Here is a 14941-nt window from a genome sequence, read left to right as displayed (position 1 = left end):
TTGCTCCTTTTAAGATTCTCTATCTTTAATCTTGGCTAATGTAATTATGTCATGCTTTGGTGTGTTTCTTTTTGGGTCCAATTTCTTTGGGACTCTGGGCTTCCTGGGCCTCTCAGACTTCCTGGAAGTTTGTTTCCTTCACCAGATTGGGGAAGTTTTCCTTCATTATTTGTTCACATAAGTTTTCGACTTGTTCCTGTTCTCCTTCTGACACCCCAGATTCTAATCTTAGAGCATTAAAGTTGTCCTGGAGGTTCCTAAGCCTCTCTCATCTTTTTGAATTTTTGTTTCTTAATTCCATTCCAGTTGGATGTTTATTTCTTCCTTTTTTCCCCCAAATTGTTGATTTGAATCCCATTTTCCTTCCCTTCACTGTTGGTTCCTTGTATATTTTGCTGATTTCATTTTGGGTAGCTTTCATTTGTTCCTTCATTTTGCAGCTGAGCTCAATCATTTCTGTGAGCATCCTGATTACCAGTGTTTTGAACTCTGCATCAGGTAGGTTGGCTGTCTCCTCGTTGCTTAGCTCTTTTTCTGGAGTTTTGATGTTTTTTTCATTTGGGCTGTATTTCTGTCCCTTACACCAGAGGATGGGGCAACCCTCTTTGCTGCATTGTGGCGCTGTCTTTGGGGAAGGGGTCAGAGAGGGAACAATTCGGCTGGCTTGTTCCACTCTAGCTCCACTTTCCAACGAACTCAGACTCTCATGTGAGACTGGGACCTTTGGCCACTGTGGCGGCCCCGCAGTAGTTTACAGCTAGCTTTGAGTCTAGTTTCCCATTCAGCCAGCCCTGCCTTGCTCACACATTCTGCCACCCTGCCACAAGTCCTCTCGGCTCAGCTGCCCATCTCAGCCCCTCCTACTGGTCTGGGTGAATGTTTCTTTAACTCAGTTGTTGGAGTTCTGTGTAGTTTGATTTTTTGGCACTTCTGATTATTGTTTTTAGATTGATTGTTATCCTTTTGGTTGTGCAAGGAAACGAAGTGTCTCTACTTATGCTTCTATCTTGGCCTGAACTCTTTTTTTTTTTTTTTTAAGTTTTTAAAATATATTTTGGCTATTAACCCCTTGTCAGATGTATCATAGACAAATACGTTCTTTCAACATAGATTCTTTTCATTTTGCTGATGGTTTCCTTCGTTGTACAAAACCGTTTTATTTTTTTTTTTTAATTTTTTATTTTTTTGAATTGTTTATGCTGTTACAGTTGTTCTATTCCCCCCTTCATTCCCCTCCACCCTGCCCCCCCAACCCCCCGATTACCCCCCCTTTAGCTTATGTCCATGTGTCTCAAGTCCTTTAGGTTCTGTATTTCCCATACTATTCTTGCCCCCCCCCATCTATTTTCTATCTACTGTCTATGCTACTTGTTTTCTGTACCTTCTCTCCCCGTCTTCTACTCCCACTCCCCTGTTGCTAACCCTACTTGAGCTCTTCATTTCTATGTTTCCACTCCTGATCTAGCTGTCCTTTTAGTTTGCTTTCGTTTTAGGTGTGGTTGTTGATAACTGTGAGTTTGCTGTCCTTTCACTGTTCATGTTTTTTTAACTTCTTTTTCTTAGATAAGTCCCTTTAACATTTCATATAATAAGGGCTTGGTGATGATGAACTCCTTGAATTTGGTCTTATCTGAGAAGCACCTTATCTGTCCTTCCGTTCTAAATGAAAGTTTTGCTGGGTAGAGCAATCTTGGTTGTAGGTCTTTAGTTTTCATGACTTGGAATATTTCTTTCCAGCCCCTTCTTGCCTGTAAGGTCTCTTTTGAGAAATCTGCTGACAGCCTGATGGGGACTCCTTTGTAGGTGATTGTCCCCTTAGCTCTTGCTGCTTCCAGGATTCTCTCCTTCGTTTTAATTTTGGCTAATGTAATTATGATATGCCTTGGTGTGTTCCTTCTTGAGTCCAACTTTTTTGGTACTCTCTGGGCTTCTTGGATTTCTTGGAAGTCTGTTTCCTTTGCCAGATTGGGGAAATTTTCTTTTATTATTTGTTCAAATAGTTTTTCCACTGGTGGTTGTGTCTTTCCCCCTTCTGGTACCCCTATAATTCGGATATTGGAGAGTTTATAGATGTCCTGGAAGTTCCTAAGCTTCTCCTCATTTTTCTGAATTCTTGTTTCTTCATTCCTTCCTGATTGATCATTTTTTTCTTCCTTCTGGTTTACTCCATTGAGTTGAGTCCCAGTTTTTTTTTCATCTCTATGGGTTTCCTGTGGAATTCCATTCATTTCCCTTAATTTAGCCTTCATATGTTTCTCTAATTTGTGGCTATAGTCCACCAGATCTGTGAGGAAGCTGACGACCAGTGTTTTAAATTGTGCGTCTGAGAGATTTGCTATTTCTTCGTCACTTAGATTTATCTCCGGGACTTTGAGGTCCCCCTGCGACATTTTTGGTCTGTTCTGGCCCTTTAAGTGAGAGAAGCGGCGCCTTGGAGTCCCAGGTCGCTGGGTTGTGATGCTGTATGTGGGGGCGTGGTCAGAGCGGGGGAAAATGGCGCCGCCGCCGTCCCCCGCTCACTTCCTCACTCGCGCGTAACCGGGCACCCACAGTCAACTCGCTGCCACCGCCTCCCCACTGACTCCTCCGTAGTCACTCACCCGGTGGGCTGCTCACTAGGTCCAATCCTGGGTTTGGAGCCCGTGCGACTGGATTCCGCGCCCGCGCCCGGGTCGTTCAAGTTCTCCTTTGTAACTCCTCAACCCGCCGCCGGTTTCGCCTCTTACCGGCCGGGCCGGAGGATTTGCTGTTTGCGGACTTCCGAAAAGTCGCGCGTCTGGGTTCCGCGCCCGCGCCCGGGTCGAACGAGTTCTCCTTTGTAACTCCTCAACCCGCCGCCGCCGGTTTCGCCTCTTACCGGCCGGGCCTGAGGATTTGCTGTTTGCGGACTTCCGAAAAGTCTCGCGTCTGGGTTCCGCGCCCGCGCCCGGGTCGAACGAGTTCTCCTTTGTAACTCCTCAACCCGCCGCCGCCGGTTTCGTCTCTTACCGGCCGGGCCGGAGAATTTGTTGTTTGCGGACTTCCGAAAAGTTCAGTTTTCCGTGTTCTGGTTGTGTTTTCTGATGCTAATATTTAGTTGTCCTTAAACTTGGTTGTGAGAGGAGGCAGGCACATCCACCTTAATCCTCCATCTTGGCGGAAGTCCAAAACCGTTTTAGTTAGACATAGTTCCATTTGTTTGTTTGTTTTTTCTTTTATGTCCTTTGCCCAAGGAAGTATATTAGGAAAAATACTGCTACAAGAAATATCTAAGATTTTATTGCCTCTGTTTGGTTCTAGGATTTTTATGGTTTTCAAGTCTAACGTTCAAGTCTTTAATCCACTTTGCATTCATTTGTGCATATGGTGTAAGAACGTGGTGTAGTTTCATTTTTTTGCATGTATCTATCCAGTTTTCCCATTGGTTGACCAACTTATTGACTATTATCTTTACCCCATTGTATGTTCTTGCCTCCTTTGTCAGATGCTAATTGGCCATAAAGGCATGGGCTCATTTCTTGGCTGTCCATTCCATTTAGTAAATCTGTCTTTTTTTTTTTCCTTCTTGAAAAGATTTATTGCCTTTGGTCCACAGTTGGTATTTCATATTCTCTCTTGTTCCTAGGATTCCTGGGTGGGGTTGTCCCAGAGAGGGCCTCCTGGTGGGGGTCCTTGTGTAGTACTTCATGGGGGAGAAGGGGCTAGTATGGAAGAGGGGTGTCTGGCTTTGCCTCAACCACTCAGAACGTCATTGTCTTGGCTGGGCCTCAGTTTCCTCACTGGGTCCCTGGGAGGGTCCTGGGGAAATCCAGTCCTTTAAGATGCCTAAAATATCTGGTGACTATCACCTGGCTCTGTTCCAAGGGACTTCCTTTCCAGCACCCTCCCTTATATCACTACCCCCCCCCCAATTACTTTTGTTAAAACTGCCTTATAACTTGGGGGTATGGAAACCACAAACAGATCAGCAGAGAAAAGAGAGGGGGGGGTGGAAAAACCTGGAAGCCATTTGGAGCCAGTTCCCTCCTTGCGCAGGTTTCTTTTCTTCACAGCTTGTCCCAAACCTGCTGGGAAACTTACTACCTGGATGTACCCTGGCAGGTTCCTCCCACCCCCAGCATCTGGATCTGGCCTTTGGAGAGCCTCGGCTGGAAGCACTTGAACACAGAAAAATAAGATGAAGACAGAAAAACCTGAAATCCCAGATGGGGTGATGTTATAGGGAGAAACCCCATGAGGAGGGCTTCAGAGCTTGTCTCCTCTTGGTAGTGGGGTGGGGCACTCTGGGCCCTCCCTGGGCTTGGATAGTCACCTGCTGACCCCGGAGTCCTGTTGGCCGCTGGGCCTTCTAGGCAGTACTTGGGATTGTGCTGGCCCCAGCCAAAGACCTAGCCACTCTGGTTGGTGCCCTGTGTGTAGCCCATCCAAAGCATAGAGGAATTGTCACAGTTATTGTTCCCCAACTTGGTGTCATAGGTGTGCCACCTGGTCCCAGGAGCCATCATGCACCCCTGGCTGGCACCTGGGGGGCACCTACTTGGAGGCTGAATGGTCCATGGGTGGCAGGATATGGTTGGGGTCCTGCACATATCTTCTTGTGCCATATGCTGTCATGCTTGACTGGCTGGCACACTTGGTGCCACCTGAAGCCCAATGACACACTGGCCTGCCTTCGTGGTAGCGTCATCAAAGTTCCACTCCTTTTCCAAGAACTTGATGCTGATGCCCACACCACTCTGTAGCCCCTATGTCTTGGCCTTTCCTGCCAGAGCCAGAAGAGACACCAGCATCTGTGCCACGTTTCTACTCTGAGATCATTGACCTCAAATAGGTCCATGGAGTTCATGCCATAGCTGACCATGGCCTTGATGAAGCTGGAGAGGTTTTCTTCTGGTACCAGTTTTGCATGGAGTGGTTGATCTTAGGGACAGAGCCAGGCTGCAGCTTATTCTTCAGTGTACACAGAATCACACCCTTCCGACCCTCTGGAAGACAACCAATAGGCTCATGAGTCCCTCAATCCAGCTACAGAGTTCTGCCTCCTGAGGGTTATATTTAAGTCGGAGCCAGTTCTGTGTGAGGGCCACTAGTTGAACTGTGTGGAGCTCATGTCAGCAACGACAATAGCAGGATAGATGGCCCAGTGGGTGAGATGGCTGGGGATGCTATGTCTACTTTTTATGCCAATGCCATGCTGTTTTGATTACTATGGCTTTGTAGTAAGTATAGTGTCTTCAGTGTCTTAAAATTTTCTGAGTACAGACCTTTTATATCCTTGGTTAAATTTATTCCAAGGTACTTTATTTTTTATTTTTTGATGCAACTGGGAATAGGATTATATTCATTTCTCTTTCTAATAATTCATTATTACTGCACATACATACAACTAATTTCTGGATATTTGTATCCTGTTACTTTACTGATTTCATTTTTCAGTTTTAGTTTTTTTATTGAATCTAGGATTCTCTATATACAGTATCACATCATCTGAAAATAATGGAGGTTTTTTTTTTTATTACTGCTTCAATTTCATTAGTTGTAATCTATCCAGAATTTTTTATTCTTCCTGATTTAGTTTTGGAAAATTGCATGTTTCTAGGAATTTCTCCATATTGTCCAGGCTGTTCAGTTTATTGGCATATAGTTATTCATAGTATTTTCTTACAATCCTTTGTATTTGGGGGGGGGGGTCAGTTGTTACTTGTTTTTCATTTTTTTCCCTCTCACTACCGATTTTACTTATTTGGGTCCTCTCTCTTTTTCTTGATGAGTGTGGTTAATGGTTTGTCAATCTTATTTATCTTCTCAAAGAACCAGCTCTTGGTTTCATTGAACTTCTATACTGTTATTTCTTTAAGACTCTTTGTTTATTACTGCTCTGATCTTTATTATTTCCTTTCTTCTATTCACTTTGGGCTCTGTCATTTTCTAGTTCCTTTATGTGTGAAGTTAGATTGTTTACTTGAGATTATCTTGTTTCTTGAGACAGGCCTGTACTGTTATACATTTCCCTCTTAGGGCCGTTTCCTCTGTGTCCCATAGATTTTGGATCGTTGTGTTCTCATTTTAATTGGTTGCAAGTGTCTTTTGATTTCTTCCTTGATCTCACTGGTTAATCCATTCATTGGTTAGTAACATGTTATTTAGCCTCCATGTCTCTGTGTGTTTTTAGGGGGCTTGTGTATGTGTGTGTGATTTTTCAGTTTCATACAATTATGTTCAGAGACAATGCTTGATATGATTTCAATCTTAAATTTATTGAGACTTGTTTTATGTACTACCATGTAGTGTATCCTAGAAAATGTTTCATGTGTACTTGAAAACAATGTATATTATGCTGTTTTGGGATGTAATTGTCTGAGGATATCAATTAAATCCATCTGATCTAGTGTGTCTTTTAAGGCTACCATTTCCTTGTTGATTTTCTGTCCTGACCATATTACTGTTGCTCTCTTTATGTCCGTCAAGATTTGCTTTATATATTAGGTGTCTCTGTGTTTGGTGCATAAATGTTTACAAGTGTTCTATCCTCTTGTTGGATTTTTCCCTTCATCATTATGTAGTGGCCATCTTTGTCTCATACTGTAGTCTTTGTTTTAGAGTCTATTTTTTGTCATATAAGTATTGGTTACTTCAGCTTTTTAAAAAATTTCCATTTACATGAAAAATTTTTCCATGCCTTCAATTTTAGTGTATGTATATCTTTCATTTTGAAGTGGGTCACTTGTAGATAGCATATATATGTGCCTTGTTTTCTTTTTTAAAGATTTTATTTTTATTTTTTAGAGAGAGAGGAAGGGAGGGAGAAAGAGATGGAGAAAAACATTGATGCATGAGAAATACATGAGTTGCCTCTTGCACACCCCAACTGGGGACCCAGGCATGTGCTCTGGCAGAGAAATGAACCAGTTACCTCTCAGTTCACAGGATTCAGCACTCAATCCACTGAGCCCACCAGCCAGGGCCTCCTTCGGCTTTAAATGATAACCTTGCTGTGCAAAGTAGTCTTGATTTAAGGTCCTTGCTTTTCATCGTTTTGACTATTTCATGCCAATTCCTTTTGGCCTAAAGTGTTTATGTTGAGAAATCAACTGACAGTCTTATGGGAGCTCCCATGCAGGTAACTAACTGTCTTTCTTTCTCTTTATGCTTTCTGTTTTTCTTTATATTGATTCTAGGGAGAGGGGAAGGGAGGGAGAAAGAGAGGGAGAAAAACATCTATCAGTTACCTCTTGCACGTGCCTCAAATGAGGACAGAACTGCAACCCAGGCATGTGCCCTGACCAAGAATTGAACCAGCGACCTTTTGCTTTGCCAGATGATGCCCAGCCAACTGAGCCACACCTAGCCAGGGTTCTCTTGCTACTTTTGACACTCTCTTTGGCCTTGACTGGTGTGGTTCAGTGGATTGAACATTGTCATGCAAACGAAAAGCCACTGGTTCAGTTCCTATGATATGAATGTTGTTATATTTCTAGTCCCATAGATTCTTTAAAATATTCTCACTTAAACAATTTTAAATTTAATTTTTTTCCTGCTCTAATTGGGTGTTTGTCTTCCAAATCATTGATTCAATCTTCTGCTCATCCAACCGTTTGTTACTTGCAGTGTATTCTTCATTTCTGACCGGTGCTTTTTATGGTTTCTGTGTCCTTCATGCTGTTGTTATTCTTACTAAGTTCCTTGACCATCCTTATAATCATTTCTCTTAAACTCTGTATCTGATAAGTTGCTTATCTTTGTTTCCTTTAGCTCCCTTTTCCTGCAGATTTCTTCTGTTCTTTTCATTTGGGGCATGTTTCTTTGTCTCCTCATTTTGGTTCCCTCTTTGTGTTTGCTTGTATGTATTAGGTAGATCTGCTATGACTCCTAGTATTGGTAGGGTTGCCTAATGTAGTAGGCATCCTGTGAGACCCAGTGGTACAGTCTCCCTGATCACCTGAGCTGGGTACTCTAGGAATGTCTCTTCTGTATATTATGTATTTCCTCCTGTTATAATTTAGTCTTGATTGCTATCGGCTCTTTTGTGCATGGGATTGACCCTCAGGCTGCCTGGCTATGAAACTCAACACCCAACACAGTGTGCAAACTGCTGTGCAGATGCTTATCAGTCGAAGCAGAATTTGCTCCAGCAGGGTTTGGTGACTGCAGAGATCTCTGGCTGTGCTGCTTGTGAAGCTTGTTGGGTCTTGCCTTATTGTCTGCCCACTGGGAATATAGGTTCTGGGCCTTTCTGATGGACTCTGGTGCAGGGCTATGCAAGATTCTGCCTGTGGTGACTGGCCCTGGGCAACCTGTTTGCCCTGGAGCTATGAGAGACCCTGAGCTTGTGGCTTCCTCTACTGGGCCTGGGTGCATGCAGTAAGGACCAGGCTGTGTCCCAAGGCCAGTTTTACCAGCACCAGGAATGGATCAGCGAAATTCTTAAAGCACCCAGATCTGCTTCCATCTGCAGGCTGCTTGTTAGTCTTGGTCACTGAAAGACCCTCTAGTGATACTTGAGTTGCATGTGGTAGGTTCTCAGTGAGTCACCAGGTAGGGGTGACTGATGTTCACCGGATTGATACAAATTCAAACTCAGTGCCAGTGCTGGGTCTGAGGCCGCTCTGCAAATGTCCCAGGGCATACCAAGTCTAGCTGCCATACTCTGGGTGTTTGAACATCTCTGTGGTAGAGCAGGTCTCAGGGAGTTGTCAGGGTGAGGTCAACAAAGTGTATCAGGCCCAGACAGACAGAGGTTTGGATATGTGAAGGGAGGGCTCTACACCAGTCAGGCATGCAAGGGAAAAATGGCCCCGTCTTAGAGCCACAACTCAGTCTGTCCCAGATTCCCCAAGGAGCCTGGTCTCAGCTCCCTGGCTGTCTCAAAGGGTGTAGATCTTCTGTGAGTGGTAGTTGCTGGTCAGGCTTGGAGGGAGGTTAGTGGAGTGGTCCTTGCCCCAGAGCCACACAACTCTGTCTGTCCTAGATTCTGCATAGATTTTGGGAGGGTGGGAAGACATCACTTAAAGGATCTGCACAGTCTCAGAACATATGCAAACCACCCACTCTGAGACTGTCAGCCCCCATCAGACTGTCAGCTGATTTCTCAAAAGACACCTTACAGGCAAGAAGGGGATGGAAAGAAGTATTCCAAGTCATGAAATCCAAAGACCTATTGCTCTATCCAGCAAAGCTTTCATTTAAAATGGAAGGGCAGGTAAAGTGCTTCTCAGGTAAGATCAAATTCAAGGAGTTCATCACCAAGCCCTTATTATATGAAATGTTAAAGGGACTTATCTAAGAAGAAGAGGATAAAAAATATGAACAGTGAAAGGATAGCAAACCCACAGTTATTAAGAACCACACCTAAAACAAAAGCAAACTAAGAAGACAGCTAGATGAGGAGCAGAACCATAGAAATGAAGATCACATGGAGGGTTAGCAACAGGGATTGGGAGGAGAAGGGGAGAGAAGGTACAGAAAATAAGTAGCATAGGTGGTAGGTAGAAAATAGATAGGGGGAGGGCAAGAATAGTAGGGGAAATATAGAATCTAAAGAACTTGAGACACGTGGACATAAACTAAAGAGGGGGAATGGTGGGGGAGGGGGTGTGCAGGATGGAGGGGAATGAAGGGGGGAAATGGGACAACTGTAATGGCATAGTCAATAAAATATACAATAAAATTTTTTAAAAAGTCATGAAAGAAAACTTTCTTAATTTGGTGAAGGAAATAGACATAGTCCAGGAAGCACAGAGAATCCCAAGCAAGTTGGACCAAAAGAGGCCCACTCCAAGACACATCATAATTAAAATGCCAAAGGTTAAAGATAAAAGAGAGAATCTTAGAAGCAGCAAAAGAAAAGCAGAGAGTTACCTACAAAGGAGTTCCCATAAAACTGTCAGCTGATTTCTCAAAAGAAACTTTTCAGGCAAGAAGGGAATGGCAAGAACGTACTAATGAAAAGCAAGGGCCCACAACCTAGATTATTGTATCCAGCAAAGCTACCATATAGAATGAAAGGGTAGATAAAGTGCTCTCCAACAAGGTAAAGCTAAAGGAGGTCATCATCACCAAGCCGTTTTTACAGGAAATATTAAAGGGACTTATTTAAAGAAAAGAAGATCAAAATTATAAACATTAAAATGGCAACAAATTCACAACTATCAATAACTGAATCTAAAAAAACAAACTAAGCAAACAACCAGAACAGGAACAGAATCATAAATATGGAGATCATTTAGAGAGCTATCAACTGGGAGGGGAAAGGGGAGAATGGGAGAAAAGGTGCAGGGGTTAAGAAGCATAATTGGTAGGTACAAAATAGACAGGGGCATGTTAAGAATAGTATAGGAAATGGAGAAGCCAAAGAACTTACATGCATGACCCGTGGACAGGAACTAAGGAGGGAGATTGCTGGAAGGAAGGAGAGTACCGTGCTTAGGGGGGCAAAGAGGGAAAATGGGACAATTGTGATAGTGTAATCAATGAAATACATGCTTCTTAAAAAGTAGAAACAAAAAAACAAAATTCAGTTATCAGTACTTTATCTATTTTAAAATTAAGAACCTGCAAAAATAGGTCTTCATTGTCCTTAATGCACTTTTTAAAAAAGATTTTATTCATTTATCTTTAGAAGGGAAGGGAAGGAAAGGGGGAGAGAAATATTAATCTGTGTTTGCCTCTCGTGTGTCCCCTGCTGGGAACTGGCCTACAACCCAGGCATGTGCCCTGACTGGGAATCGAACTGCGGTTGTTTGGTTCACAGGCCCAAGCTCAATCCACTGAGCTACCCCAGCCAGGCTTAATGCACTTTTAGTAAATCACAGAAATGATGAAAACATCCTCTAATTGCATTGAAGTCAAGTTTATTCTAGCATATAAACATTAAATTGTATAGAATATTTATTATTCATAGCCATTGAAATAAGTTACTGTGAACAAGATAAAATGGGCCTGCTGGTTTGAGATTTACGCTAGCTGTGAGAAGAGTCAACTTGCTTGTAAATATATGTTGTTTTTCTCTCACAACAATTTGAGTTGTCCACATTTATTTTATTTATTTATTTATTTATTTATTTATTTTTTTACTCAGTCGTCAGATGGAAAAGGGTTCAAGTGTACTTTCATCAAGGCAGTACAGCGATTCCAGAGAATGTCACCATTTGATTAAGTCGTCCACATTTAAAAACAGCAAAGATATCACTGTGTTTCCTGTACCACCCAGAGTGGGCCACGTTAGGATTTTAAACTGTGCCATAGTTGAATTGGAAGCCAGTCTGCACTTTTTCCATTTCAAAGCCCTTAGGGAAAAAAGTTTGTAAATATGGTGTAAATGTAAGATAGGCCTTTTTTTGTAGATAACTGTGCTTTTTCATCTGTTCTTGTTCTGCTTCTTCCTTTAAAGAACTTTCTCTTTCCTCTCCCTCCCTTCTCACCCCCACCCGACCCTTGCACACACACACTATGGGGTGTTCCAAACATAGAGAAAGGCCTGACATTGTGCAGACCCCTGCCACTAAGCAGGGGCGGAGCCAGGATGAAAGAAGGCAGATAAAGAGGAAATGGCAAAGCTCCTAGTATTTCACAGTTAGGGCTTTTGCAAAGCAAAGGTCAAAGCCCCTGGGTTTTGCAATACCCTTATGAGATTGAGATTGATTCCTCAAGCTCAAATCGAGAAGCACAGTAGCAGACGTTGGCTCTGGCCAGCACGCTCTGCCACTCAGCAGCAGCCCAGGGCTGCAGAGGCACCGTGTGGTTGGGACACTAGACCAGAGGAAGGGACCTGCAGCCGGGGTTGGAGTTAAAATTGTGTCCAGACAACCCCTGGGTCCCTCTCTCATACTGCAAGTGAGCTCAGAAAGAGGTGCCTGGAGGGCAGAGCACAATTTATACAACTGGTGCCTTTCAAATGGACTTGGAAAGGTGTATTTTCCAGTCCCTTAGGTAGTTCCCCAGAGTCATGTGACAAAAGTAGATGGGAAAGTGACTTGACTGGGGCATCACTGTAAATGACAACCTGCAACAGCACCTCTGGCTCAGCCTCTGAGAGGCAGCTTGGAGGTTATGACACTGAGGGAAAGAGCAGGAGAATTCGTTATAGTCCCTATTAGACCCCATTTCCATCCATTGGGCTCATCATTTAGAGCTAGCCCATGTCAGGGATGTGTCTGGGTTTTATCCTCAGCACTTCCACCATACAGGGAGACCTTGGAGAAAGTTAGACAGAATCCTGAAAAATCAATAAACAAATACAGCTCAAGAGGCATGGGAGCTCCTCAAAATTGGCATATCTGTGAGGGAGGGACAGCAGGCAGTGCGGTGTTGGGGTTGAAAGTTGTGGCATTACAAGAAACTGACAGCTCTGATATTCTCTCAGGGCTCAGCTAAGATTTAAAGGACAAGGACCCAATAAAAACAGTACAAAACCATGGGCAAGGCCAACGAGTGGTATGGTTCTGTAAGTTACAAGTGGTAGTTCCTAGCATTTTTCCAGAAATGCAAAGGAAATAAACGAGGCTTTGTTTTGTTTTGTTTTGTGGTGGTGGTGGTAGCAGTATAACAAAGAATTTTTTAAGAGTCCTAATAAGATAGGTGGTATAAGCTAGCTGGCAGAATTCTCACATGATTTCCATGCTCATAAAAGGAGCAGAGCCATCATGGTTGAAATGGGGCTCCAGAGGGAAATCCTATCCTAACCTCAAGGTGGGTATGGAAAGCACCTGGCCAGCTGGAGTGACTTGAAGCCTCAATCCCTGGTAAGGAAAGTAGAGTAAGGGAGAGGTAGTTATCTTCTAGATCTGGCCCTGGCTTGATGACTTTGGGAAGAATCATCAAGCTGTGGTTGTGAGATCTTGGAAATGGAGGTAGCCATTGCTAGGAACCAGCAGGAGTTTTCTCTGAGTTAAGTGTCAGCTGAACTCCTTCCTTTTTTGAAAGGAGCACTCACCTGGTACTTAGAGGAGTAATCATTCACTCCGTAGTTCTCAAGCATTATGTTGTAAGAATTGTGCTAGAATAATGACTTCCATTGTATATGTTTACAATTTAGAAAGCAATACAAGTTTGATTTTTAACCCGATTATTAAAAAATTGAATCATTTTTCTGATTATTGAAGAGAAAGTGGCAGAGAAGAAAATAAGTCACCTATAATAGTGTCACCTATAATCTTACCACCTATTACCATATTGCTCTGTTACTTTCCATTTCTGAAAAATACAGGTTTTAAAATAAAAATATCTTACTCTATTATCTGGAGTTCTACTTTTTAAAAAATGCAAAATTTTAAAAAGTTTTCTTAAATGTTTCCCATGTACAGGGAAGTGCTTAAATGAGTAAATGTGATTAACATTTACAAAGTAAACACATTGTCTAACTATTATCAAGATAAAAAAAATAGTCCTGGTGGGCGTGGCTCAGTTGGTTGGGCGTCATACTGCAAACTGAAAGGTCACAGGTTCAATTCCCAGTCAGGTTGCAGGTTCAGTCCCAGGTAGGGGCACATACTACAAGAGGCAACCGATAGGATAGATGTTTCTCTCTCACATTGATGTTTCTTTCTCCCTCCCTTTGCATCTAAGAAATCAATAAATAATAAATAATTTAAAGTTTCATAGAGTAACTTTATGTCTAACTCTTTGAGGACTTTCCAAACTATTTTTCAGAGCAGCTGTGCTATTTTGCATTCGCACCAGCAACATGCAAGGCTTCTACTATCTCTACGTTCTCATCAACACTTTTCATTTACCATTTTTATTATAGCCACCATATTGGGTCTGCTATAATAACTCTGTGTGTTTTTTATTTTTTGAATGCTATTTACAAATAAGAGTGTGCTGTAAGCTCTTTCCAGAAAGATTTGTTTCTCATTTCAATTTGCATTTCTCTGATGACCAGTTATGTTAAGCATTTTTGATGTGTTTATTAGCTATTTGTGTATCTTCCTTGAAAAAATGTCTATTTAGATCCCCCTTTATTTTTTAATTGTGTTGTTTTTTAACTTTTGAGTAAGGTTTTAACTTTTATCTTTTGTAAAGGTTTTTTATGTACTCTACATACATTTCTTATTAGGTATGTGACTAACAAATATTTTTACTCTTCTGTGACCTGTCTTTTCACTTGATGTCCTTTGAAGCACTAAAGTTTCAAATATTTATTTTACTTTACTTATTTATTTATTTATTTATTTTTCTTAAATTTATTTTTAGACAGAGGGAAAGGGAGGGAGAAAAGGAAGGAGAGAAACATCAATGTGTGGTTGACTCTTGCATACCCCGCATTGGGGAATCTGGCCTGCACCCAGGCATGTGCCCTGACTGGGAATCAAACCAGCAACATTTTGGTTCGTAGGCCTGCCCTCAATCCACTGAGCCACACCAGCCAGGGCTAAAGTTTCAAATTGTGATGATGTTCAATTTATTAATTTTTTTGTTAATTATTTGGTCATCTAAAAAAAAAAAAAAAAACAACGCCCTGGCTGGCGTAGCTCAGTGGATTGAGTGCGGGTTTGCAAACCAAAGGATTGGAGTTCGATTCCCAGTCAGGGCACATACCTGGGTTGCCGGCCAGTTCCCAGCAGGAGACGCATGAGAGGCGACCACACATTGATGTTTCTCTCCCTCTCTCCTTTCCTTCCCCTCTAAAGATAAATAAATAAAATCTTTAAAAAAAAAACCCGGCCTATTTTAAGGTCCCTAAGACTTACCCCTATGTTTTCTTTGAACATTTTTAGAGTTTTGGTCTTACATTTAGGTCTTTGATCCATGTTGAGTTAATTTTTTTATATATGGTGTGAGATAGGGAGTCTAACTTTATTATTTTACATGTGGATGTCAAGTGTCCCAGCACCATTTGTTGAAAAGACTATTTTAATTTTACAATTGTGTGGTCTTACACCTTAGTGAAAAATAAGCCCACAGTCAAGATGAGGGTTTATTTCTGGATCCTTAGTTCAGTTCCTTGGTCTACATGTCTATCTTT

The 14941-nt window shown here is 42.2% G+C and overlaps 1 non-coding gene and 1 pseudogene across 1 annotated transcript; both read right to left on the bottom strand.

Annotated features, from left to right (window-relative positions):
• Positions 1-4058: 4058 nt before the first annotated feature.
• LOC119059389 (calponin-2-like) lies at positions 4059-12955 on the bottom strand (annotated as a pseudogene).
• LOC119059441 (small nucleolar RNA MBII-202) lies at positions 11039-11125 on the bottom strand. Its single transcript, XR_005084407.2, has one exon. It is a non-coding gene; the product is annotated as a small nucleolar RNA MBII-202 (small nucleolar RNA).
• Positions 12956-14941: the final 1986 nt, after the last annotated feature.

Source organism: Artibeus jamaicensis, unplaced genomic scaffold (assembly GCF_021234435.1).
Source record: "Artibeus jamaicensis isolate MK-2021 breed Jamaican fruit bat unplaced genomic scaffold, CSHL_Jam_final contig_387, whole genome shotgun sequence".
NCBI lineage: Eukaryota > Metazoa > Chordata > Mammalia > Chiroptera > Phyllostomidae > Artibeus > Artibeus jamaicensis.
This window is presented reverse-complemented; position numbering and strand designations above follow the sequence as displayed.